We start from the raw sequence: 27,119 nt of genomic DNA, 5'->3' as shown, positions 1-27,119 counted from the left end.
GTAGTGTTTTTAGTTATAGGCTCAGGAAAAAAAGTGTCCAGAGTTCTTACTTCTTTCATGCGATATACCCAATGGCGGTCTTACACTATCGAATTTCGACATTCAGCCTCAAAAGTGAGCGAAATTCTTGCGTCGTGCATAATTGATTCATTTGAACGACTCTGGTTGAACAAGTGTTTTATAAGGTAAGTGCAACCTTCCGCTAGCATTTTTTGAGGGCTGGCCAAGAGTATGATGTTTCAACAAAAAAAAAAAAAAAAATGGAGACTGCGAGCATTGAACTTTCCGCATGATTTCGTGCCATTACTCGGCATAGAGAGTGCATGGAAAAGACGATTCTTTTGTCTGAGATTACTAAAAAAACACGGATGATGATGTTAAAATTTAAATCACTATAATAACGTGATTCCATTTCTGGCTGCTTACGACGAAAACGCACTAACGTGCCGATTGTGCTGTGCACATTTCAAAGCGCTCAACAGCTTCACTGCATTATTGATGCCTTTATTCACACTGCTTTTTTCGTACATCCAGTGGCTGATTCTTTCAATACTACTGATTTCAGTAATTGTATCCCGTATAGTAGTCGTATAGGTCCATTATAGAAACAGCGCAAAAGAACAAATTCTGTCCAATGGCGTAGCAGGTGCAATTTGCTGAGCAATCTTGGTCACTTGAGCACTATGAAAGAAATACATCCATAAAATGTACAACAATATGTTTTTAGACAAAGCGTGAGTAGAACACATATTTTTGGGCCACGCTTTTTTTGAAGCGATAGTACAAATTCCTCCGTAAAGCAGTTGAATCATGTTTGCTGGTTGCATGAAAACCTTGCCCTGATGCGAAATAGCCAAGCAAAAACGAATAGAAATTTCGCAGAAGTGCTTCATCTATAATTTACAGCTTTTTTACACTTACATAAACGCGCCCCCAGTGCATCCAATGCTGTTTGGCTCCGTTGACCACGTTCATCATTTCCTCTAAGACATTGAGAAGAGGACCCAGAAGGGTAGGCTAATCATGGCTGCGTGGGGGGCTTGAAAAACAAAGCCATTACTATAGAGGAAATTTACAGATGCTTGTGAGACGAATTCGATACGCGAAACGAATAAAATTTAGTCTACTTTCAAGAGGGATGCCTAAGCTCTGACGCCCGATACGCGGGCCTATACTTTCTCCTTAAATTACAGGAAGAATATCTCCAGGAGTATACTGACCTCACTCACAATTCAATTCGAAGAACAGCCACCTAGAAAAATACCTGAAGCAAGGCACGTATCCATAAGTAAAGCTTTTCTGCATACTAGAAGGCTTATTTTGATCTAAAGCTTTTTCTAGAAGTATTATGAGGCAGTTAACTAGTTAAAAATGCTCAGATTGTCAAAAAAAGTTCAAAATTTTCTGCCACAATGAGTCGTCAGAAGCGACACGCTTTAAGATGTGAAGACCAGTAGAAGTCAACAGAGGCCATCACCCAAAAGTGAAAACACGTTTTATATTTGTATTCATATTTTGATAGCCCTTCGAGGTAAACATATGGCAGGTTAAGCATCGTTCTTCATTGCTGGACACTAGAAGCAAGTGGAACACACTTCTCCAGCAACACCATAAAGGGTGACCACGAAATTCCGATCGCGACAAAAATTTTCTACAAGCCCTTTGAAGTAAATACTAATTATTCTCGAAAAGGTGTTAAGGCCAATCGCAGGAAAAATATTCCACCAGAAAGCTTCACGTGATACTCTGAGAGACATTTTATTTCAAAAGCCTTTCTAGGCTGATATGAATACCTCGCGTCTGCCAGAAGTGTCTGCAAGATATGTTCGTAAGATGGGTGATCGATATTCTTTAAGACTTCGCGAGACATGTCAGCGACACGTCGCAATAGAGTTTGACGTCAACGTAATTTCTCCGGTAAGGACATCGCAATAAGGTCTGAAGACGAAGCCAAAGAAAAGAAACTAATGAAATTATAACCAGTGCACAAACGCGCAAGGTAGAGGAAGAGGGGAAAAGGTAGACAGAAGGGGAAGAAAAAGAAGAAGAAAATGCTTTGGCCATTAAGCTCTTAAGTGAAGCTAAGTGAAATCTGATAATTTTTTTCTCTTGTTTTGTATAACGTATCTTCTTCTGTATGTAAACTACCGTTAAGTGGATTATGAGCACGTAAACAGTGGAGTTTTTCTCGTAGGACAATAAAATTATTTAGGTGTACTGCTAGGTTTTAGACAGATCACTTTACAACAAACTCTCCTTAGGTTCTGAAGTATTCATTTATTCTTTTTCTGACAGCCTGATGTTCTCAAACTCTATACCTAAATGCACCCAAAAGTGAAGAATTTTACGTATTTGAATCTTTTCTAATTAACTGAAAAAAGGAGGCGATGAACTCTAAACAAACAAAGGAGCTCTACACGAGCAAAATACAATACTAAAAAATATAAGAAACACACAATAATGCGATACGAGAGGAAACGAAAAGACAGAACGGGAAGTACTGTCTTTTTGTTTTAGAGTTTACCTTCTTGCGAAAGACGCTTAGTTCCCTGTCTTAAGTGCTGCAGTCTTGTTCTTCCTTCGGGCCCCCTGTTCTTTAAATCAGAATGGTAGAGCATTTTCTCCTTCTCAAAAAAGTAGTTTTTACTCGTGATCGAAGATGTCTTGTTTGGTCAATTAGAATGCATAAATAATACTCTTCGTTTCCAAGCCCCTCAAATCATTTCATATTGTTTGGACATTGTTCGATGGTAGTCAGTGGACTGTACCAGAATTCATGACGAACTACTTGTATATTTGTTCAAATAGTTTGCGATTTCATCATCTATGACAGCATTCGTGTTCATGTGCCCAAAAACGTCGATCTTATAGGTGGGTTTTTCAGTAGATTTCTTATCTCCATGTCTGGGTGAAACAATCCCATTAAGTAAAAAACGTGTAAATAGCTGCTGACTGTGAGCAGCAATTAACTTACCTGCTTGGGCGGGTACTCGCAGAATTCAATAGTTTCAAGGTCATATTGCGTCGTCATAGAATTAAATTGCTCACATCTGAAAAGTGTGCTTTTATTTTAACCAAACTTCTCCCCAATTATTTAGAGAAGAGTTAATTTGCTCAGAAAATCACTAATAGATTTCTGCGCGAGGAAAAAAAATGCTATGAGGTATAAGGCCTGCCGTGGGGGTAGCTTCGTTGACTTCGACTATCTGCAGCTTTTAAACATGCGCCCGTAGTGTACCGATCCGAATAATGAACTGAGATTTCGCAGCCGTTGCCGTGCCCATGGAAGCTGCTGAGTCTTGCTTAAAATATTTTGTACCATCAGATAGTTGGCGCTCACGTCACGTCACGAACCAATTCATGTAGCAGATATCAACGCAACATGGCTCATATTACAATAAAATCCAATACCATGAAGGCATTACCTATTCAAAACCGTAAATTTGCAATATTTTGTGGGTCTTTTAATTCGCCCGTCACAGAAGAGAGCAATGGAGTTTTATGTGTTGTCAGTGCACGTTAAAGGCCCCATGTTGTCGTTCAGCCCAAACCAAAGAGAACAGTGTGTCCGGTCGAGCAAATGAATCGAACTGTTATCATTTGGTGGACACATAATCTTTAACGAGATGACGTAATAGCGGTAATGGCTCCCGTCAGAGTTGTGCGCACTGGTTGCACAACACTTCTATAACTGTGACAATTTAGGCTACAAATTTAGATTGTCCGCCATTACGTGCTTTTCTTCGCGTTAAGTAGCTGGTACTTTCAAGCACACGCCAGCGTCAAGAGTTTGATTCGAAACGCTCCAGCACTCCCCGTATTCTGTCTTGAACGAACTGCGCCTTGCACTGAAAGGAAAATACTCTATAACGTTTTGCTTGATGAGCGCCGCCATGCAGCTACGGAGTGAATATCACTCATTTATAAGGTAATGCTGTCGGAAGGGATCTGTGAGAATTTCGTCAGAATTCGCGGATTACTGTGCGTTTCTGTTTTCCGCTTCCTCCCAAGAGACTGATGCTTAGCGTGGACGCGCTTTGTCTACCTTATAAAGTTGCCTTCTGAATATGATTGCTTTACATTAAGTGACCTATATATTTAGCTGAAGTAGATGGTGCTATTTATTTGTTGTCACTTAGACAGATGAATGTACGTAACGGTCTTATTGAAACATTTTGCAAAGTCTGCAGACATTTTCCGATGTCATTTTAGAGCGTAGCTATCCATTTGCAGCGTCGCCGTTGGTGCCGTTGTTTGTGAAACTGAGCGAAAGAGGCTCACCAGCCACGAGAGAGTTACGAGCAGAGGATTTCTCGAGTGAAACAAGAGCCACTAGAAAAACAGACTGCTTAGCAAAGGCACATACATACATACATACATACATACATACATACATACATACATACATACATACATACATACATACATACATACATACATACATACATACATACATACATACATACATACATACATACATACATACATACATACATACATACATACATACATACATACATACATACATACATACATACATACATACATACATACAAACATACATACAAACATACATACATACATACATACATACATACATACATACATACATACATACATACATACATACATACATACATACATACATACATACATACATACATACATACATACATACATACATACATACATAATAGCATGGCTCGAATTTTCTGCCTGAATATGCCACACAAAAGCGCTTAACTTGATTGTTCTTAGATTGTTTGTTTCAAAATTTTAGGCTAACTTGCATATGGGAGATCTGGCAAAGAAATGCACACAATTTGTATTCATACATAAAAAACCGATACAGAAAAACTGCAATATGCAGAGATCTAATATGGTCCATCACGATATAAGATGATGAATGCAAGATACATGAACGCGTCTTGGCGAATAGGCTACAGTTTAGCAATGGCAGTTCTCATTCTACCTACTCCGCCTTAGTGCCTCAGGCATCGTCCAGTCAAAATTAATGTACCTAATGCCCTCACGAAAATAATGTTGTATAGAAACTCTATACGAAAAATAATTATAAGTGTAAATTAAAGAAATACCTTCAAAATGTTTTTATTTGATTATGATTGTATTCTAGTGTTTCTCCGACGTCTCTCGTGCTTGACTGTTGATTTGGTGTTTGTATTTTATTTTATATGTTTTTCGACTCTCGATTCTTTCTTTCTTTATCATGTCTGTGTATAACAATTGTGTAGGTGATTTGTTAACCGCGCCGTGTATGCAAAGCAGAATGTGTATAGCATTGTGAACTGAAGTGTTTAAAATATACTTGTTTTGAACTCCTCGATGTACGTGCCGCTACTATCATAACTTTTAAGGGTAGCCACCTCATCAAGCTGCCGCGAACGGTAGCTTTTTGTGGCTGCTCCTTCCATGCACACAGGAAAAATAAAATGAATTTGAATTTTGAATTTGAACAGATGGCAATGAAGAAAGTTGACGTGGCCAAAGTTTTTCATCAAGTCCGTCGAAAGTTTCTGCGCGAGAGCATCCATCCAGCCATGCCTCTCCTTATAACGTATGCGTCTTTACCCCTAGGTCGGCGGAGCCGTTGCCATAACAACTGTGACGCCAGCCCTTACCGAACCATCGATGCGGCCATTTATTTTCACCTGTGCTCCATTTGGTGTACATAGCTGTGCTCAAACATGCCTCCCAAATCGTTTATGAATATTCGACAAAGCCTGCAGTAAGTTTTGTGGCAACAGAAGTCTATTATGTGTCGCAGCTTAGTCACGGCGCCAGTCCTAATTTTAGGCTCACCTAATTCATAGAGTGTTTGCAAGCTTCGTGTGGTGTTTATCTTTATAACCAATGAGTTATATGGTAATCTTTTAATGCCTCTCGGCGCAGGTAACTAGATTTACTCCGTCTTTACGTGTGACAAACTTTCGCGCGTTTGATGATTTTTGCGATATTTCGCACCCTGTTATCCGTGTGTTCTTGCAGACAGTTTTAAAAAATGCTTTGCCCTAACCTACTCCCTCTAAATTCTATGACCACTCGTTTTTATGGGTGTTTCTGAACTAGGGGCGTTTTGCTGTAAGATTTCTGGCAGTTCGTTTTTGAGCGAAGTTTTTGCTTGTGAAAACTTCATTTTGAAGCTTTTCCTGCTTCCAATGCACCTTCAGTGCACTTAAGGTCTCATGGCCATGATGTGTTTCCAGAGTTCAAAAATATCCATTTCCTCCCGAACGAAGACTTTCTTCTAGGTGCGCACTGAGACATTGCCCGGGGAAGAAAGCGTATGAAAAAAAGGGGCATTTTTTTTCCTTCCTGAATTTCTTTCTTTGGCTTGAGCTTGGCTAGCGGTGATAGGGCCCATGAGAGATGGCCAAGCGTCATCAATGACGACTTGTTGTTCCTACCCTAAACAGTTTCTAAATTGGAAAGTTTTCTGTTCACCAGCTTTACCCCTAAATTCGAATTTTGACAGCATCTGATGGTAGCAAGTAAAATCCTGCTAAATCACTGCTCCTAAAATGATCCTGCATTACAAATATGCATCCAGCCGCTGTGGCTCTAGCGCAGCCACAGCATCTGGCTTCAGTGGACACTCAGCCGTTGCGCTAAAACTAAAACAAACGGGTTAATATGAAAGAGCAGCTACCTCATAGTTATTGGGCTTCTATCCTAGTCCCATATTCGAGAAATGGTGCATCAGCCTTACTGGCTTCTTCAAAGCAAGCTGCCATGCAATTGCACTGGGCATATGTGTGCAATCAGCAAGACCGCATCTCTCTACTTGATGCTGTTACACGACTTTACTTAGCCTCTAATATTGTGCAATGCCAGGTCACTCTGGTATATCGGTTACAGCTTGGCGTCGCCTAAACCCGAAGCTAACACCGGAAGATTGGAGTCGCACCAACCCCGACTTGTTTTAGCCGCAGATACCAGAGACAGTTTATAATATTATCTGTGAGCTCCCTTAGTGCACAAATGCGATGAGTTAATTCGAAATTGCCCCCAGAAAGTCGGACAATCGCCCTCTCTTCCATGAAACTGCCTTACAGGTACCTGAAAGCCACACGCTAAAAGCTTACCTGTCATATATTCTCCGAGTTTTTATGTAAAACTGGCCTAGATGTTCGACCGATACAGGATTGATGCGATGTAAGCTGCTAAACGGTATTGTTTACATTACGAAGCACACATGTGCATACGCGTTTGTTCATACACATCCATCGGTGTACTTTGAGCTTTATCATATTCAGTGCTTGGCGGACCTGTATACGCATTTTTGCATTGCTCTTCTCTGCAATTGTGCGCGGTGTGCGTGTGCAGCGGCAACTGGAGTGTGTGGAGGGCAATGCTCAATATGAGTGTAATTTTGTGTGTGCGTAGTTTCCCCTATACATCGGACCATGCAATTCATTTTACTGTGACATCTTCACCCTCCTTTTGCATCCTAACCCTTCTTTTACTCCCCATTTCTCCCTTTTCTAGTCTGGAGCAGCAGGCCAGGGTCACCAGCGCCGGCCGACCTCTACTCCTTTCTTTTCGTTACAGTTTCCTCGCTTGCAAACTGTCAAAGCTGAGATTTCACATTAAAACTAGAGAGAGTATCCGCTATCCTAGCATCGGCATTACCAGGAACAATTTATTACATCAGTTAGAATTTAAATTACAAAAAAGGCGAGAATGGTTTAGCAATAGAAGCCCGGCAGTACACAGAAACCTCAAGAGCATCAATGCGCCCCACACAAAAAGAACTGTAGCACAATAAACAAAATTTAAGAAGTACAATTTTCGTAAGATATTGAAAACGTTTCTGTGAATACAATAAAAATTGGCGGTCTAATTCGGTACTACGCCTGAAATATTCAACCGCCGGAAAGCATGTGTGCTGACACATATTCAGATTATGATGAAACTTAGTTTTAATCCCGGGTGTGCTACTGGGCTATAGCACAGTAGCGGCATGGGATAAATGAGGTTACTTTGTTCGTGCCAATCGCATCCATTTGTTGTGCAAATGTATAATCAATACAAGATTCACTTGCGGTTGTGGCTTGAAGTCGGTTATTAACAGTTGTGACACTAAGTAGTTTGCGCATAAAGACAGGCAACCAATGAGATTTCTTAGCTTCGACATTACACCGCAGATGATGAGAGAGGGTCCAGTCATCTTCAGTGGTTAGCATTCTCGCCTGTCGCTTTCGAAGGCGGTCGCATTCTTGTCGAAAGCTTTCTCGGCGATCGGAAGGTAGCAGTACTCGTGGAAGGCTTCGCCGATGACGACTCTAATATGTGAGCTCATAGCGTCTTAGCAACACAGGTGGCACTTTACGAGCGGGATATGCAAAAGGCAAAACGGTACTTCATTCAAGAGTATTCGGCTATTTTTCAAGACAAGTTGTGTCATCTGGTGGCATTAACGGGATTAAAAAAAAAATCGCAGCTCCTTCTTGGAACCTTTCTGTAATACTTCCCAAACAATTTTTCGCCTTCAAATTCTATTATTTTTAACTAATACACCCTAATAATACATACATAGTGTCTAAGACTTCTCTGATAGTGACTGGTCTACATTGTGATGTCGATCTGCCTAGGCGGATGGTACCGTGACAGACAATAGGAGCTTAAAATGCAGCCGGTAAATGCATTCCTGCATTAAGAAACAAAAAAAAAAAGAAAGAATGCAGCGATGCTGACTACGTAGTGAGAGTGTACTCTGTGAGTGAACAACGATCGCGTCATTTTACAGTGTGCAGGTGCTTGACTTGAATGACTGCACATAATGAACTAGAGGGAACTTTAAAAACTAAATTTTTCCGCATATACAACAGAACAAGGAAAAGATGTGTTTCAGATTTCCAACCTTTTTGCTGAGCTGAAATCTAAATTGGTTAAGACTTTTTTCTTTTTCGCCGTTATTTTGATAACAAATTGGTAAATTTCAAGGCCCGCCATACGTGACCATATTCTTAGTTTTGAACATAGTATTGTAGTGAAAGTTACTTTGGGCTTGCTTGTCATTTCTATTGAGTTCTAAGCTTAAAAATGAGCTTTCACGAGGAAATCGACGAACTGTAATCACCATACTCACTGTTGCAAGCCAATGAGGGTGGTAAGCAATCCTACGAAAAAGAAGCAGTTGTTCATGTCCTATGTTTATAAGGCTTCTCGCCACACTGATAAGTGAAGCTTTCTTGAGCAGAGATATATGGCCATGTGCGCTTTTCCAGCGTTGCATGCTCATTGGAAATCATCACAAGCATTTGCATTTTTAAAAGAATAATGAAGACTTTAAAAAATATATTAGGTGAAAGTTTGCTTGGCAATGTTTTTGCATGATATTCGAATTATGAAATTCGAGGGCGACATGAATATTGATGAAATTCAAGAAGACTTAATAAAAAAATATAAGGTAAATGAATACGCCTCCATGATTGAAGTGGGCTATTGTTTTTAAGCTTTTGTCGGCTTTCTGTTCCCAACATTTATTGCGATTTAGCTCATTATATCACCAGCGAATTCAACTGAGGGATTAACATTTTACATTATCCACATTTAATCTATAAATGTTCCATGCAACGCAAATTTGCTTCCAGCCAGTGAGTCATAGCTGTCCGAAGAGATAGAACAAAATTGAGACTTTTGAAGACACGACGCAACTCGCCAAAGCAGCTTTATTTCCAAGAATTGTACATTGAAAGAAGTGTCCATGTAGATTAAAAAAGTGCCGTCTATTAGTTACATAGGATTGCAACAAGTAGATTTTTCAACTTATCCATCTCATAAATACATTTCAACAGCCACATGCCCTCTTTGCACTTCCCGATTGTTATACATTAAACTTCAGATATAGTGAGGCACAAATAAAGGTCACACGTGCTTTGCTTGATGATCTTAGGCAAATTTCTTTCCATCGCAAGTGCAAGAACATATCACGTACATGCTTAGTGAAAAGATAAATTTCAATATTGACAAAAATTGGTTGATTTCCATGATTCAGGGATGATATATAAAATATAATTGTAATGGCTGAAAAAAGTTACAGTGCACTAAAAATTACAAGGAAGTGATTGGGATAACACTAGCATAATTTTTATCAGGGTAGATGTGTACATCAGTTGGTGCGACATAAGGAAAATAAAACCGCAGCAGGCACAGGATGGAGGGTGGAGACAACACAGGGCGATTGTGGGGCGCCCTGTGTTGTCTCCCCTCTCCGTCCTGTGCCGCTGCGGTTTTGTTTCCTTACATAATTTTTATCGTGGTTGCCTTTCACTTATTTGCCGAGGTACATATACTGGTAGGTTCAATTTCAGGGGAACACCTAAATCATATTTAACAAATTACATAAAAGCTACTATTTCCGCTCATTCAAATTAGTTTCCTTCGAATGATATGATGCATTGAGCTTTTCGACATCATTGCAATAGACAGCGTACCTGGTCCGCCTGTGTTACCCGTACATTTTCCTTCAAAGATAATCAGTCAGGCATAGTTCTTTCTTGGCTGTGCAAGGAAAGATTTATGCACCTATTAAGCTCTAAATCTATTTGAGGCAGTCAGAATTATTTTCCTCAACGTTAACAATTTCGCAAACGCGGATATAGGTAATAATTAGAGCCTGGCAGATGAGTGGACGCCTCCTAGCTTGCGAAATGTGCTATTAACTTATGCGCGTACTAAGAAATGAGCTACATGAAGTGTCATTTGTTTTAGAAACCAAATAAATGAGAACAACGAGAAGCAGACCGATGGCTTTGTCTAACCAGCTCGTTTGCGAACAGCAATCTTTTGGGTAAGAATAGTAGTAAATGACATTTGTCGCGTCAACCTATCGACACCACACTACTGAGTGAGCTAAATACGTATGCTGCCGAGTAGTTTGACACAATACCGAAATCTCTATCGGGAGGCAGAATAACTTAATGAAATGCAGCAAAGCTCGAAATAATCATAAGGCAGCAGAGTAGAATCCCCAGGGTTTCAAAGTTGCTCAATAATTATAACGCAACTAGCATGTAGTGCTATGACAGGTCGACGCCCTTTTCCTAGCCGACTGGCGTACGGCCTCCCTTTCCATTCTCTAACACTCACACTCCGAGATGACAAAGCAGGTCACCAGACGGGGCTGTCAAAACGCCTTTTTGCATGCCGCCCAACAAAAGCAGTGACAAATCAAACCATCTGCGCGCTATACCATGTTATGTAGAGAGTTGAGGCTAGCTTTGAACACAACACTACGATTTCTTGAACAACACCATCGATTGTCGACGCTCACTCAGAAGTGTAGATCACCACAGGAGATGTCATTTGAGAAAGTTACAATGGGCGGTCATCCGTCCCGTACAGTTCGAAAAAGATGCATCCCGAAAAGTATGCTCCAATTATAGCATGCAGAAAACAGACGCACACATGTATATAAATGCAACATCCGCCGACATACAACTCGAACACTGCATTTCAGGGCTCCGGCAAGACCGGTAAGGCCGCCTCAACAAACGGCCACCATCTGTGGCAATGACCGCAGCGAAGTGTAGTTATTTGGATTAGCTTTGGGAAACGCTCATGGTGCAGATGCCGCCGTCGCTTTTGACAACATCACAGTAACGTTTACAGTGTCATACTCTCCCGAAAAGAGCTTTCTACACACACACACACACACACACACACACACACACACACACACACACACACACACACACACACACACACACACACACACACACACACACACACACACACACACACACACACACACACACACACACACACACACATATAGCGAAGTATACGCTTCATGAAAGGAAGCATTTTTTATTTTTCATTTCACTCGACGTTTCGACGTTTCGTATACGCTTCCTTTCATGAAGCGTATACTTCGCTATATATATATATATATATATATATATATATATATATATATATATATATATATATATATATATATGTATATATATATATATATATATATATATATATATATATATATATATGTATATATATATATATATATATATATATATATATATATATATATACATATATATATATATATATATATATATATATATATATATATATATATATATATATATATATATATATATATATATATATATATATATATATATATATATATATATATATATATATATGTATATATATTGTCACGCGCCTTCGTAGAACGTCGACGGAAGATGAAAAAGAGCGGTCGGGTAGATCGGTGAAGAGGAAGAAAGAGCAAGGGCAGAGGAACGCTTGTACTCTTCGCCGCAGTCCTCTTTGTACAGATCCCTGTAAATAAACCCCCCGTGCGTACAAAGTACGTAACATCGCGTACAAAGTACGTAACATCTTGGTGAGAGGTGCTTGGGTAGCGACCACGGAGCGTTTCATCTACCGAAGAAGCCGTAGACTTGCTGGCCTACCACCAATGCCATCAGACATGGCTGAAGACAGCAGTACCGAGCAGCCAGGACCATCCACGGCGAACAACTGGCCCCATTATCGAGAGCCGCGTACTTTTTCCGGAAAACCTGAGGAGGTCGTTGATGAGTGGTTGAAGCACTACGAAAGAGTGAGTAAATACAATCACTGGACCGCCGCTACTAAGCTGGCTAATGTGGTGTTCTTCCTTGCCGTTACTGCCTTCGACTGGTTCGATAATCACGAGGATTCATTAAGTACATGGGCTATCTTTACCAGCGAAATCAAGAAAAATTTTGGAGATGAACCTGCAAAGAAGAAGCGCGCTGAACAAACTTTGTTTCACCGGGCACAAGTACCCGGAGAAACTTGTACTGCATATATCGAAGCTATCTTAAAGCTATGCAGACTCGTCAACCCCACTATGCTTGAAGAAGACAAAGTCGGTCACCTCCTGAAAGGAATAGCGGAAGACGTTTATAATGTTCTTATTAGCAAAGAGAACCTGAGCACCACCGCTGATGTTATAAAGCATTGTAGAACATTTGAGGCTCTCAAGCTGCGACGAATTACACCTAAATTCGGAAGACTGGCCAATGTCACCTCTGTAGCCAGTGTTGAAGCCTGTCTTTCAGTTTCCATGGCTGATATGAAACGAGAGATTGTACGCGAGGAATTGTCAAGATCTAGGGACGCCATCTGTAGTGAAGAATATGTGCGGCAGAGTTGTGCACCGCAGGAAAATGTTGCCGCCCTGTCCACTCCGTGGGTTCAACCTAGCGGCGCTTCGCATATGGACGATCAGCGCAGCTATACTCAACGTTATGACCACCAGCCGATGGAAAAGAGGCCCGCCTACTCTAAAAATCTGGTTCGTCAGCAGCGAGAGCCTCGCTACAACCAACGTCGCGACTTTGTTAGTGAGGACTCTTATGCTGGTCGCTGGCGCCCTCAACCTGTGTGCTACAGGTGTGGCATTGCGGGGCATATCGTTAGATACTGCCGCCGTCGTTTTCCAACTGTACAAGATTACCGACCCCACGCGAACATTCACGGACGGGTGCACACCGAACAACAACGATCCCCAACTATGCCTACCGGGGACTCACACCATTCGACACATTTGCGGAATTCATCTCCTGCATCTGATCGTAGTGTGACGCCGCCACCCCAGCGCCCGCGCAGGTCACCTTCCCCTCGACGTCGTTCTACCCCTCCGCCTCCGGGAAACTAGGGGGCGCGGCCGATGAAGGTGAGGCCGCCGGCGCGTCGATGACGTCCATACCTCTGCCCGTGTTTATGTTAAAGAACAAATTGGAAATGTTTGTTGATGGTGTGAAAACAATGGGTCTTGTGGACACTGGTGCTACAGTATCTGTTATGAGTTTGAGTTTTAAGAACCGTTTAGGTAGAAAAGTAATGTTCAGTGGTGACCGTGCAGTGTTATTCCGTGGTGTCGGTGGTTAACCTTTAGTTCCTCTTGGTGTGTGTGCTTCGGATGTTGTTATTGGCGGCCTCAAGTTTAGAGTAGAATTTGCAGTACTGCCTCGGTCTACGCATGACGTGATTCTTGGGATTGATTTTCTGCAAGAGTGTGGTGCAACTTTAGACTGTGGTACGGGAGAGATTGCTTTGAATCCTTCACTACTTTCGGTTCTTGTGGATGACTCGACACCTGAATTTGGAGCATTTGCTGTGGAAGAAGACACAATTGTGCCAGCGTTATCTGCAGCATTCGTGCGGGTTTTCTCTATTCGGAACCAGTGCGAATCTTTTGAGGCTATAGTAGAACCTACGAGATTCACCTGCTCTAAGAAGAGTATCCTTGTGCCTCGTTGCGTCATTCCCGTGACTAAAGGCCGCACTCAGCTATGGACAGTGAACCACTCCGAAGAGCCAACTGTGTTGCCTCGGGGCCTGAAACTCGCCCGTTTCGAGGAAGGCATATCCGGTTCCGTCGCGGCGTTAAACAGCTCTGTCACTGAGCAGCAGGTGCGACCAGGCATGGAGACCCAAGTTACGGCTATGATTAGTAAGTCTCTTTCTACAACTGAGCGTCGTATTCTAGTGGAACTACTACTGAAACACGTGACAGTGTTCGACTTTGCCAAGGATGAATCAATGCCACTGCCTACCAGTCGTATTCATCACACGATCAACACAGCGTCCGCCCCTCCAATACGTCAGAAGCCAGCCCTATCGAGTCTCAGCAACTGAACGTAAGGTAATAGATGAGCAAGTTCAAGACATGCTAAAGCGCGGCATTATTCGAGAGTCCTGTAGTCCTTGGGCAGCTCCGGTTATCCTTGTTAAAAAGAAAGATGGCACATGGAGGTTTTGTGTTGACTACCGCCGTTTAAATTCAGTCACAAAGAAAGATGTCTACCCGCTTCCACGTATAGATGACGCAATTGACTGTCTGCACTCAGCTTCATACTTTTCCTCTATTGACTTGAGATCCGGTTACTGGCAAATCCCCATGCACATTGCAGACAAAGAAAAAACGGCATTCGTAACACCAGACGGACTTCACGAATTTAACGTTATGCCTTTTGGATTATGTAATGCACCTGCCACATTCGAGCGGTTCATGGATACAATTCTACGTGGACTAAAGTGGCAAATTTGTTTATGTTATTTGGACGACGTAGTAATATTTGGCAAAACATTTAGTGAGCACAACAGCCGTCTGGATATCGTACTTAATTGCATGGAACCAGCTGGTCTTGTACTGAATGCAAAGAAATGTCATTTTGGCGATCGTGAAACAATTGTCCTCGGTCACTTAGTTGACAAAGAAGGTGTTCGACCAGATCCCAAGAAAATTGAAGCCGTCAAAGGTTTTACCGTGCCCAAGTCAGTAAAAGAGCTGCAGAGTTTTTTGGGGCTATGCTCGTACTTTCGACGCTTTATACCAAGGTTTGCAGACATCGCTTACCCACTTACGAGTCTACTGCATAAAGATACACCATTCAATTGGACCAGCGAATGTGACTCAGTTTTCCGTCATCTGAAGTTTCTTTTGACCTCGGGCCCAATCCTCCGCCACTTCTGCCCATCAGCTCCAATTGAAGTACACACTGACGCAAGTGGTATCGGTATCGGCGCTGTACTTATACAATGCCATGGACGCGATCGGCACGTGATAGCGTATGCCAGCCGCTCGTTGAGTAAATGTGAAAGAAATTACACGGTTACGGAGCAAGAATGTCTAGCCGTTGTTTTCGCTGTACAGCGCTTTCGTTCCTATCTGTACGGGAATGCTTTCACGATTGTGACCGACCACCATTCCCTTTGCTGGCTCGTGAGTCTTCGTGACCCCTGTGGGCGGCTCGCTCGATGGGCTTTACGCCTACAAGAGTTTAATTTTACTGTGGTGCATAAAAGCGGCCATAAACACTCAGATGCTGACTGTCTTTCGCGTTTGCCGCTTCAAACGACTGATAATGACTCAGACAATTTCGATGAATATTTGGCTCCAATTGCACGAACTTTCCCCGATCTCAGAGTTTTCCGAACCGAGCAACGCAAAGACAAAACATTAGCTTCACTCTTTGATTCCGCCAACGATCCTATGAAGAACACATTTAGCATTCGCGAAGGAGTGCTTTACAAGAAAAATTTCGCCTCTGGGGGAGCACGTATGCTTCTTGTCGTTCCGGAAAGCCTACGTATCACAGTTATAGAATTGACGCATGATGATGCCACAACTGGTCACCTGGGAGTGCCCCGAACACTCCACCGCACACAGCAGCGATTTTACTGGCCGAAGATGAGTTCAACGATCAAGCGATATGTAGCCAGCTGTGTGCAATGTCAGCGCTTTAAGCTGTCGACTTCAAGCCCACATGGAAAACTGCAGCCAGTCACACCTCCAACAGCCCCGTTTGAGCAAGTTGGCATTGACCTTCTTGGACCTTTTCCACGGTCCTCTAAAGGAAACCGATGGATTCTTGTGTGCGTTGATTATTTAACCCGCTACTGTGAGACAGCCGCGATACCATCCGCTACTGCGTCTGAAGTATCAAATTTCTTACTTCGACTCGTCATTCTTCGGCACGGCCCTCCTGCAGTCATCATTAGTGACCGTGGACGCCAATTCACAGCGGACATTGTCGAAGAACTTCTTCGCCTCAGCGCCTGCAGTTTTCGCTACTCCACGCCATATAATCCCCAAACGAACGGTGTGGTAGAACGAACTAATAGGACGCTTACCACCATGTTGGCTATGTACGTCGCTGCAGACCATAAGGACTGGGATGGCGTTCTACCGTTCATTACGCATGCATATAACACAGCGCAACATGAGACAACAGGCTACAGTCCCTTCTACCTTCTCTATGCTCGCACGCCTCGCTGTGCCCTCGACACCATACTGCCATTTTTCATTCATGACGAACCTTCTCTTGCTACCACACTCTGCAGAGCTGAAGAAGCCCGTCAGCTGGCCAGAGTTCGAATTTTATCTTCACAAGAACGTTCTAAGAGCCGCTACGACGCCCGACACCAACAAGTTTCCTATGCTCCTGGTGACTATGTGTGGCTGTGGACACCTCTCCGTAAGCGTGGTCTTTCTCAAAAACTGCTTTCACACTACACCGGACCGTTTGTTGTGTTAGAACGCATCAATGACCTGAATTACGTCATAGCACGCATAACGGCGAATGGTCGACGGTCACGGCAGTCGCAGGTGGTGCATGTAGCCCGCCTCAAGCGATTTCATTCCAGAGGATCTCTGTAACTCGCTCGACGGGCTTCGTCTGCGAGGAGGGAAATGTCACGCGCCTTCGTAGAACGTCGACGGAAGATGAAAAAGAGCGGTCGGGTAGATCGGTGAAGAAGAAGAAAGAGCAAGGGCAGAGGAACGCTTGTACGCTTCGCCGCACAAAATTGTAGATCAAAAAATTGCCTGTAGTGCGCAAGGAGGCTGGCAGTTGAATGCAATTGGTTTCACTGACCTACCTCAAATATATTATTTTGTACCCCTTGGTTCAAGTTAGCTGGGACACCCGGTATATATATATATATATATATATATATATATATATATATATATATATATATATATATATATATATATATATATATATATATATATATATATATATATATATATATATATATATATATATATATATATATATATACCGGGTGTCCCAACTAACTTGAACCACGGGATACAAAATAATTCATTTGAGGTAGGTCAGTGAAACCAATTACATTCAACTGCCAGCCTCCTTGCGCACAACAGGCGATTTTTTGTTTTGCAATTACTTAATTAGCTAATTATGTTAATTTTTCTAATTTATTAAATATCGGCTTTAGACCAAACATGTGAATTGGGAACTTGTAGAGCACCTTCAGAAACCCCCATTCCATTAATTGCGATAACGAAAGTCTCACGTGTATCTTTTTTTCTGGGCTCAAAAGAAATCCCGCGAAATACAAATAATACCACGTGACTAGTGCATTTGTGCGCCGCGATTGTGGTGCTCTCAGTCGTGGTTTGAGCGAACGAAATTAGCTGCGGCCGTGTCTCCTTTGCACCGTTAAAGCGGCAGGCCGATATGCCTGGGATGGCTTCTTCGCCCGCGTCCGACAGCCGGCCCACGTGATGGTGCAAGTAGCACCGAGAGCCGATACCACCGGGATTCTAACAAACTCTCCTTCTCTCCCATCAGCGAACTTTACGGCAAATGGATGAGCGATAAGGTATCAGCCACTGAATCTGCGCATACAGGCTTGGGTAAAGGGGCGAGGTGACATCATGTGACTCGACTAAAATTAGCGCTGGACCTTCATTTGCCGGTTCTTTATCGTCATCCGCCTGTCGTGATGTAGGCTGCTGCGGTGCACAGGCCTGGCCAAGATCGCGGTGACGACGGGCGAGCTCGAGCTCGCTCCAACCATCGCCAACATTTCTGCCTGCCGCTGCAACGGGTCACGGCCGCAGCTGATTTCGTTCACTCAAACCACGACTGAGAGCACCACGATCGCTGCGCTCAAATGCGCTACTCACGTGGTATCATTTGTATTTCGCGGGCTTTCTTTTGAGCCCGGAAAAAAGATACACGTGAGACTTTCTTTATCGCAATTAATGCAATGGGGGTTTGTGAAGGTGCTCTACAACTTTCCAATTCACATTTTTGGTCTAAGGTGAATATTTATTAAATTGGAAAAATTAACATAATTAGCCAATTAACTATTTGCAAAACAAAAAATTGCCTGTAGTGCGCAAGGAGGCTGGCAGTTGAATGCAATTGGTTTCACTGACCTACCTCAAATGTATTATTTTGTAATCCCTTGGTTCAAGTTAGTTGGGACACCCGGTATATATATATATATATATATATATATATATATATATATATATATATATATATATATATATATATATATATATATATATATATATATATATATTTATATATATATATATATATATATATATATATATTGTGAGCCCTCTGTGGACCTTCTTTCATTTGTACATACCATCCTCATCGTCCCGCGGCGCCGGCTCCGGCTCGCGCCTGGGTTCGTGATCGGATTAAAACGCTGAGAAAAACTGCACCATTACCGAGCAGGAGTGCCTTGCCGTCGTCTGGGCTGTCCAAAAGTTTCGCCCTTACCTATACGGTCGGCACTTCACAGTTGTGACCGATCACCATGCTCTTTGCTGGTTGTCTTCGCTCAAACATTTGACAGGCCGACTTGGCCGTTGGATTCTACGCCTGCAAGAATACAATTTCGACGTCACTTATAAATCAGGCCGCAAACACCAAGACGCCGACGCTCTTTCTCGCTGTCCACTTTCGGAATCGGCTTGCTGTTTTTCTTCCCAATGCATTGCCACCTGTGACCACTGCCGACCATCTCTTTCCCCGACGTATATCACAACAATTTCATTTGACGACTCTGAGAACAAACACGCTCTAAGCTCACAGCAATTAGCCGATGCCTACTGCCGTCCCATCATCGACCGCTTTATTGGCGCTTCGGACCCACCCAATGCTCGGCTTCGCCGACAACTTCGCAATTTTAAGCTCGAAGATGGCATCCTACTCCGCTTCGTGTACTGACCTGATGGAACTCACTGGATCCCAGTCGTGCCGCGGGTGCTTCGCCCACGTATATTGGCGGCTCTCCACGATGACGCTACTGCAGGTCACCTTGGTGTTGACAAAACCTACGACCGCGTGAAAAAACGATTCTTTTGGCCTGGCCTATCTTCCAGCGTTGCCAAATACGTCGCATCCTGCCCTCTGTGCCAACGTCGCAAACGGCCGACGTCTTCGCCCGCTGGCCTTCTACAACCTGTTCCTTGTCCCGCCACGCCATTCGACGTAGTCGGCATAGACTTATATGGTCCCCTACCTCTCTCCGATGGGAGTAACCATTGGATTATAACAGCTGTCGACCACCTTACACGCTACGCTGAGACAGCACATGTACCGACAGGTTCCGCTCAAGAAGTAGCAAATTTCTTTTTGCGATCAATTGTATTGCGTCATGGCGCTCCTCGGGTGCTCCTAAGTGACCGCGGGACGGCCTTCTTATCGGCAGTCGTTGCCGAAGTTCTTCACGCGTCATCCACCCTTCATAAGACAACCTCAAGCTACCATCCCCAGACTTACGGGCTGACTGAGCGATTTCACCGCACATTATAGAATATGATCTCCATGTACATAACACCGGATCATCGAAATTGGGACACTATTCTACCATTCGTCACTTTCGCCTATAATACAGCAGTACAGCAGACTACCGGTTATTCTCCATTTTTCCTCGTTGATGGCCGTCCTCCCACTACAATTCTCGACGCTTCCTTCTTCTCTACGCTCGACTACTCCACATCAGTGCCTACCCAGTTCTTATCTCGCGTGGCCAGATGCCGTCATCTTGCCCACCTCAACACAGCAGCGTGCCAGGAATACCGCAAGAGTTGCTACGATTCTACTCATCGCGTGGTCTCTTATCGTCCCGGTGACGAAGTTCTGCTTTATACACCACTGCGCACCCCTGGCCTTAGTGACAAATTCCACCACCGCTACCTTGGTCCCTACGAGATCATCAGCCAAACTTCCCCAGTGAACTACAAAGTGACGCCTGTCGATCCCCCAGCCGATCGACGCCACCGTGGAACTGAAATAGTTCATGTTTCTCGCTTGAAACCGTTTGTGCGCCGCGGTACATCGGTTAGTTAGGAGCGGCCAGGCGGGCCGCTTCCGACCCCCCGGGCAGATTGTGTGAGCCTTCTGTGGACTTTCTCTCATTTGTACATACCGCCATCATCGTCCCGCGGCGCCGGCACCGGCGCGCTTTGGTTCGTGATCGGATTAAAACGCTAGACAAGGCTTCGCTGTCCTTGCCGTCACGACCTCGCCGTCTCGACCTAGCCTGCTTTTACAATATATATATATATATATATATATATATATATATATATATATATATATATATATATATATATATATATATATATATATATATATATATATATATATATATATATATATATACAGATAATTGAAAGGTAAATCAGGTGCTTGTTATTACAGTTTAAGAGAGCTGACAGTTTACGAGTCTAAGGAAAACGTTGGGGCTTTTTTTTATATGTTTGGTTGTTGGTATTTGACAAGAGTTAGTCTTATGGTGATGGTCGGGATAGAGAATAATAAATGAAAAGCGGAAGGAAAACAAACGCGCCGGAAGGAAGAACAACGCGCCCACCATGGGCGCGTTGGTTTTCCTTGCGCTTTTCATTTAACACTCTTTAACACACACATATATATATATATATATATATTTATATGTATATACAGAGATACAGGGCGTGCCAGCCAAATGTAACCAAGGTTTTGAAAAATGAGGTGGACCCCAGCCCAGCTAAGCCAGTTCAGAGCTGTTCGGAGTCTTTTATACTTATTAGCTATTTTTAGTTATTGCCTTGAGAGAAGAAGTGCCAACACAAATACTATAGGTCTCTTCAAAATCCAGCTAGCGGCATTACGCTGCGACTTACGCCGCCCTATTTATTGGCCTTAAAAAATTTCACGTGATCAGCTGTTATTTTATAATCATACGCCAAGTGCGTACAACCAGCTTTATCGTAGAGAGGACAGCCCAGAAAAGAAGATTTTGTTTTCTCGGACGCATCTTGAGGCTTTATAGTGACGCCGTAGTCACGAGGAAGATTTTTTTATTGCGCCAAGTGTTGCTTTCGGCTGGCAAAAATCCTTTTACGCAAATGTTAGTAAAATTAAAACAACGTAGCTAGGCGTTTTTGAGGTCTACAGCTTTTACTTTGACACTTTTGTCTCACACCAATAGTAGAGATTGCTAATCCGTCGTTGCTAATTATTCGCATTTAGTGAACGAAAAAATATTGCAGATTAGCATACAAGGCTCTCAGCAGCTGTTAACTGATTTGGCTGCGCTATGACTCATCGTGTTTTGAATACCTTGATTACATTTAATTCGGATATCTAGTAGTAGTAGGAAAAGACTTTATTGAGGCACAACATTTAGGCGCCTAATACATCTTATGGCCAGCTGGACGAGCAGGCGCTGTTCTTCTTCACCCTCAGTACCAAGCCAGTCCACCCAGGTCCAAATAGTATGGGAGGAGGTGGGAAAAAATCCCGATTGCAATGCAACCGGACATGAAAATAGGCAGTGTGAAAGGCTGGCATAAGGGGAAGGGCAGTTGGGGCATTATGGATCACGACGGAATTTGTAGAGATACAACCCTGCAGGAGTTTATAAGTGTATTCAACTGTATTTTTTTAAGTCGATATTTATTGCCTCAGGGAATCAGTAGGTTATGAGATGAAGGATGAATAAATGATTAAATGAATGGAAAAAGGTTGGCTGATTTTATGAAGTCCAGAAGTGAGCGATGATGAGGTCCCTGCGTCCAAGTGACGTATGAGGCAGGATTGGTTGCTGAAAGGCCAGCTATTCTCAGGTGCCGGATTCGTGTTGGCTTGAGTGCTCGGCAGTCCCACAGCAAGTGGTAGATGTCGGCCTCGACATCGTTGTTACAGATCGGGCATCCTGGGCGAGGATATAAGTGTTGGAAGTATGACCACGTCCTAGTTACTGCTGGTGTAAGGGCAACACCGACCCGTATCCTCCTAAGCGCAACCTCCTCTGCACGGGTGAGACCGCGGGGAAGGGATATCGCACACGGAGGGATAAGTGCACGTGTGCGGCGCCGGAGGTGCTCCTTTCTTGACAAAAGGAGGGTAGCGTCGTCGACTTCGAGAAGCCGTGGGATTGATGCTGGGTTCACGAGGCGGGTTGCAAAATCAGCTTGACTTTGGGAAGGCAGCAGATCCCGTGGGACCCACTCAATGCGTATTGACTGTGGGATGCGCGCCGCAAGCTGGTGGATGTCCTGGCAAATTTTAGGGCAGCGGCTGACGCGTCGGAGCAGACGTACTGCTTGAAGTGCGTCAGTACGGATGACAATGTGGGCTGTAGGGAGCATGGTTATGGAAGTCACGGAGCAGAGTGCCTCCTGAACTGCCACAAGCTCAGCGCAGAAAGATGTAAGTGGTTCCGAAAGCTGAAACGTAGTTGTCTGATTCAGGCTAGGTCGCTGTGGACAGTGGATTGCCGTTTTGGCTTCACAGCCTTGCAGGCTTCCATCTACGTACACTACAATGGAATCTTGAGGCAGGTTAGTATCTTGCTCTTCAAATCTCTGGCGTAGCAACGATGCAGAGTTGGCAAACGTCGGTCTGCGGATGTCAGTTGGCTTGTTGTCTCCTAACTGTATAAATTTCCAGAGAGGGAGAACTGGCGCAGGTGGCTGAAGAATAATGTGTGACGTTGTATACGCCCTCAGTGCTTGCGTGGAATGTGACAAAGTGGCCTTGAGTCTGCGAGCATCTCGGCGCTGCTGCACCAGTTCATCGATGGTATTGAGCTGCGCATTCTCCTGTAACGCTACGACCGGTGTGATTCGTGGAAGGCATGTTATGAACTTATGGTCCTCATAGCTTCTCGATTTACGGCTTCAAGGCGATCCCATTGTGCCCTTGTAAGATGCTGGAACTGGGCCTGATAAACAATACGGGGCTGCAGAACCGCCCTCACTAACTGGCGTGCAACAGACGAGCCAGCGCCACCCGTTTTAGGTGCAATTCTTCTTATTAAACTTATAGTTTGAAGTGCTTGCTTTTTTGCCTGAGAGAGCCAAGTAGTCGCTGATCCTGATTGGTGAATTGTTAAGCCCAGAATTTTCAGGCTCGAACTTTCTTGTATTGGGGTGCCTGATAGAGAGAGACGAATTGGATTTGAGGCAAGTTTACGGCGTCCCCAGCGGTTGGCGACTGACGTGTATGAAGTTTTACACACAGAAAGTTGAAGGCCAATGGAGGATGCGTAATCAGAGGTTACGTCTAATGCTGGCTGAAGGGCGGCGTCTTGAGTGAGAAGATCATGGTGAGTGCTCCATACCGTGATATCATCTGCGTACTGCAAAAACTTGATTTCAGGGATATCATGTAAGCGCCACGCCAATGGGATGAAAGTAATATTGAATAAGGTCGGAGACAATACTGATCCCTGGGGCACGCCACGTACTGAAACGAATGAACCAACAGTGTCACCGCTGAGGCGTATTGCAAATTTTCGTCCGTCCAAAAATGATGCGACAAAAGTGCGTACTCTCGGAGGGAGATGAAGCATGTCAATGGCATTCAGGATTGCAGCATGACTGATGTTGTCATATGCCTTTTCAACATCCATTGCTAATATGGTACGTACATTGCGGCTGCGGGTAGATGACAGAACTGCTGATGCCAAGACAGTCAACCCGTCCTCTGTACCTATGTATGGACGAAATCCAATTTGAGCAGGGTGATAAAAACCGTGCTGTTCAAGCCACCAAGAAAGTCGTGTGGCTAGCATTTTCTCTGCGAGCTTGCAAAGCGTTGATGTTAAGGAGATTGGTCGCAAGTTGGCGAGGTCCGTTGGAGGCTTCCCAGGTTTGGGAATAGGGATCACGACAGCGGTTTTCCAGCTTTCGGGTACGACACTATCAAGCCACACTTTGTTTATGGTGTCTAGTAGTTGAGGAAGTGCAGCGGTACTGAGGTTCTTGTAAACCTCATACTGAATTTTGTCCAGGCCGGGCGCTGTTTTCCGTTTCGCATCGTCAATTGCAGCCAGCAGCTCGCACATCGAAAAGGGGCTCGCAATTCCATCTGCGTCGGCAGCAGATGGTAATTTCCATGCGTCTGCAGGGGTATACCTGCCAAATTAAGGTTTACAGCTGAAGGAGGCAGTATATCGTATTTTGGGAAAAATTTTCGAGCAGCTTCTTTGGCGAAGTCACCCGGCGACAGATTAGCCGCAAAGCATGCTGTTGCTGCTTCGTCAGTAAAACGACGACCATGTTCCATTGCACGAAACGTTCGCCATAGTGAGGCATTCGATGATTTATCAGAAAATTGTTCACACCATGCATTCCACTGGCGTCGCGAGAGATCGCGTTCATATCTCCGAGCCTTCGCGGTAAGATAATTCAGTCGTGTACGTGCCTGCCCCGAAGTAGGGTCTCGCGTAGCAGCCAGCTCAGCTTGACGGCGGGCTGCCCACAAGTTAAGCAGGCCGATATCTGGTGCCGGTAGACCTACATCAACTGTATTCTCCAAAGGATATGAGCCTACCGAACGGAAGGATTAAAATGAGGGTCGGGGTAAAGCTTGCGGTCTAAGCGAGCAGCATTGTAATATTCGCTGATGGTGGCGCGAAGAGACAGTCTCGACCCGCCCTCCAAGGATCTTGGCCAGGGGATGAACGGTGCCCGGTTACGAGTTTCACTGACGAGCTGGTTCGCCAGCTCATTGCCGTCAATCCCCGAGTGTCCAGGAATCCATCGGAAGAAGACGGGGCAGGGCTGCAGCGCAACAAGCGCAGCCTCGAGCTCCGTGGACAGATGACGTGTTAGATTTTCAGATTAAATGGCACGGATAGCAGCCTGGGAGTCGGTGTATATAATATACTGAGGCACAGGTGGGAGAGAATGGAAACTTTGAATTGCATGAATGATGGAGAGGGCCTAAGCGAGATAATATCCGGAGGTTGGAGAAATGGGCCGCTAGTGTGTGTGACAGGGGTAGATAGACGAGGATGAAAGAGGACCTGGCTTCCGGACCCGCGAGAAGCCACATAGAGGCACCCGTGTAAGCGACTCCATAAGTATTGAAGGGCGGACTATGATGAGAGGCAGCAGCATGTCGGCGGCCAGCATGCAGGACCGGCGACATATTGGCTGGAGAGGAAGTATGCGGAAATTTGTGGCCTCGGGGGGGGGGGGGGGGGGGGGGGAGCTGGCAGAGGTACTGACTGGATGGGGGGAAATGTTAGCCTGGTTTAGAAGCCAGCGTCCATGAACTGTGCCGGAGAGGCGAGCTATCTGTCGGCCACAGTGAAGGGAAAGGAGACTGCGAAGAGGATGAAAAAGCCCGGTGGCATAAAGCTTATCGGTGGAAGTGATTACTTATGGGAAGACAAAGAGCAGCTATATACAGGCCGTGAAGAGCTGTTGCAAGTGTGTCTAGCTGGCCCTGGGTGGATGAAAGATATGGTATAAAGTAAAGGAATTTCTTAAGAGCCAGCCGACAGGCGTGAGCTTCACTCAGGCCAGAGGACCGTCTCACAACTCGGCGAAGTAAATGGGTGATGGACTGACAGGTAGCAACAGCCGCATGGAGAGCCCGGACATGTTTGGTGGCATGCAGAGGCATGCCAAGAACGCGGCATTGAGAAACTTTGGGTATTGGGGAGCCGCCCAAGGTAAGGGATATCAGTGAGTTGTGAGCTCGTTGATAAGCAGAGTAAGTCAAAAGTAGGAGTTCTGACTTCTCAGGCGTGGGAGACAGGCCTGTTGGTGAATAAAGCAAGAAATGATATCCAATCCCTGCTGAATGGTGTCCTGAACGTGACCAGGAGATCCACGCGAGCACGACAGAGTGATGTCGGCGTAAAAAAGTGCTGAAGATCGGGAATAGACGACAACTGAACCGCGAGAAGAACCATGGCGATATTAAAGAGGGTGGGTGAAAGAACGGCACCCTGGGGGGTACCACAGGTGAGACGGTGGGGTAAAGAAGTGAAGTTCAATGCTCGGAAACGGGCCTCGCGATTAGAAGGAAAAGCTCGAATGTAGTTGTACATGCGGGAGCCGCAGCCGGTGCTGGAAAGGCAGGTAAGAATATGGTCATGGGAGACGCAATATAATGCCTTGCGGACATCGACTGTGACCAGGGCGTGAAGCTGAGAGCTACCACAGGCTAAGAAAGTATGCTGAAGTATAAGGAAAATGTCCTGTGCAGATACGCGGGAACGAAAACAAATGAGGGTATGAGGGAGGGAGTTTGTAACCTCCAAATGCCTATTAAGCCTAGTGAGCGCCATTCTTCCCATCGTCTTGCCGACACAGGAGGGCAGAGAAATGGGCCGGAGATTTGGATATGCAGGATATGGAGAAGTGGGATATGCAGCGGTCTCCGTGCAAGTAGAGGATGAAGCCGCTTGGAGAAGGGTATATATTATGTACTCGGCACCGCTTCCCGCCCATAAACCCCGTAATCAAATCAGCCGGTATGTATGCATTGATGCATACGTGCTAGAAACCTCCCTGCGGGCGACGACAAATT

At 44.4% G+C, this 27,119-nt stretch overlaps 1 long non-coding RNA gene across 1 annotated transcript; it reads right to left on the bottom strand.

Moving 5' to 3' along the window:
* Nucleotides 1–491: 491 nt before the first annotated feature.
* On the bottom strand, nucleotides 492–9,196 carry LOC146197032 (uncharacterized). The gene is made up of 3 exons (XR_014705657.1): nucleotides 9,110–9,196; nucleotides 2,975–3,050; nucleotides 492–681 (listed from the first exon to the last, which is right to left on the bottom strand). It is a non-coding gene; the product is annotated as an uncharacterized LOC146197032 (long non-coding RNA).
* Nucleotides 9,197–27,119: the final 17,923 nt, after the last annotated feature.

This window comes from Amblyomma maculatum, chromosome 3 (assembly GCF_055883805.1).
Source record: "Amblyomma maculatum isolate TAMU_Amacu chromosome 3, ASM5588380v1, whole genome shotgun sequence".
In the NCBI taxonomy this organism is placed as follows: Eukaryota; Metazoa; Arthropoda; class Arachnida; order Ixodida; family Ixodidae; genus Amblyomma; species Amblyomma maculatum.
Note: the sequence above shows the minus strand (reverse complement) of the source record. Positions and strands in the feature narration are given on the sequence as shown.